Below are 1,656 nucleotides of genomic sequence, written 5' to 3'. Positions count from 1 at the left end.
AGCGGGAGCGGCAGGAACAACAGGAACAGCATTAGCATGGTTCTTGCCCGTTCTGGCTGAGGGTATCTGTTAGATACGCGCGAACAACGCGACATTAAAACCTGTTTTTAGATGGCAACGAAGGAAGAAGGGGTAGAGGGTATGTGGCCGCCAGATGATCAGGACTGCTCTGAGCGCTTGTGTCTAAAGCGCGGATACTTTACCATTGCAGAAATAACAAAAACAAACAAAAAACCCGACAGCAGCTGCCCACTGCGAAATTTTGTGGCATTTTTATTTCTTTGCCGATTTAAGTGCTTTCCACTGCACATTTCTGATTGTGTGAGTGTGTGTGTATTTGTGTGTGACTGGACATTTCTGCGGTTTTAAATACACTCGCTTGAGTTTGCTTGTGCCATTCTTTTTGGGTAAATAAAATTCAATTCACAGCGTTAGTATATGTAAAATAAAAAAAAATAACATAGCCTTTGTCTTTTCTTTAGCTTTGACGATGAATGAATCGCAAATAATCAAATAACAAAATCCAAAATGGCCGTCTGGGAAACTTACCCTCATTTTGTTTGCGCCTGTCTCATTGTATGTTAAAGCTTTTTTGTTGTTAGGGGTTTGTTTAGCAAAGTTGCCTCTAACCAACCCACCCTTCTCTCCATTTTCGAAAGGATGGCGGGGTCAAGAAACAGCTGCTGCTGCGTGTTGCAATTATTTTTGTTAGAGGTGTTTAAAAAAAGGGGCAGCTGCCATCTGATAAAGGTATTGCTTACAGTCAACCTCAATCCGAATATAATTCCTCACATACAAGCAAAGCTTCTGTGACGAGCATAATTAAGGCCTTTGATTAACGGCATTTTCTATAGCATTTTGCGCGCACACACACACACACACACACACACACATACAGCATACAGAACCTACAAGTGCGGCAGAGTATCGCGATTCCTCCTTAAAGATTTTCCCATTTCGGTGGTTCCGCGACTCCTAAAAAAACTAAAGTATAAACAAATCGCTCCAATTTTGACGTACGAGGCTTACCACTATACGGATTCCCTGTGCTCCAGCTGGTAGTCCCCATTCCAGCTCTCGGGTGGGCCAACGGGCCAAATCAACTCCAGGAATAAAGGGGATTGGCGAGGGGGTGGCTGGCCACTTCTTTTTCCCGCCTCTCAAAATTTTTATTTGTGTGGGTGAGAAAAATTTTGCCAATTTCTCCACTTTCATTCCACCGCGTTGCAGCAACAAATTCAAACAGCTGTGATCACAGTGTTGATCAGCGCCAAAAGCTCAGCTTGAGCCGCCCTGGCAGGGGGCGCCACCTTGCAGTCTGAACCGGGAAATAAAAAAGCGCCACTTTATTGTTTCCCGAAAATTTCAAATTTAAATTTGGCGCTGGCGCCAACATTGAGATATGGAGCGTTATGTCTTGTCGATGGACCATCTGGCTCGTTGCGATGACGGATCGGTGCAAGACGCACAATGCCTAGAGGCGGCATTTGCTAAGCGGCCAAAAATTGTTCGGTCGCCGCCTGGCAAATTCAACCATATGGAGGCGGAAACGGTGGCTTTACCCGGTAATAGCTCAGGAACGGCTGGAACACCGGCAATGGCTCCCAGCAGCCCGGTGACAACCACCTCGCCAAAAGTCATCTCAAATGTGACGGA

At 45.6% G+C, this 1,656-nt stretch overlaps 1 long non-coding RNA gene across 1 annotated transcript; it reads right to left on the bottom strand.

Annotated features, from left to right (window-relative positions):
• Nucleotides 1–260: 260 nt before the first annotated feature.
• Nucleotides 261–1,232, bottom strand: LOC137585305 (uncharacterized). The gene is made up of 2 exons (XR_011033542.1): nt 1,030–1,232; nt 261–975 (listed from the first exon to the last, which is right to left on the bottom strand). It is a non-coding gene; the product is annotated as an uncharacterized lncRNA (long non-coding RNA).
• Between the last annotated feature and the right edge of the window lie 424 nt (nt 1,233–1,656).

This window comes from Drosophila tropicalis, unplaced genomic scaffold (assembly GCF_018151085.1).
Source record: "Drosophila tropicalis isolate 14030-0801.00 unplaced genomic scaffold, ASM1815108v1 contig_878, whole genome shotgun sequence".
Taxonomy (NCBI): domain Eukaryota; kingdom Metazoa; phylum Arthropoda; class Insecta; order Diptera; family Drosophilidae; genus Drosophila; species Drosophila tropicalis.
Note: the sequence above shows the minus strand (reverse complement) of the source record. Positions and strands in the feature narration are given on the sequence as shown.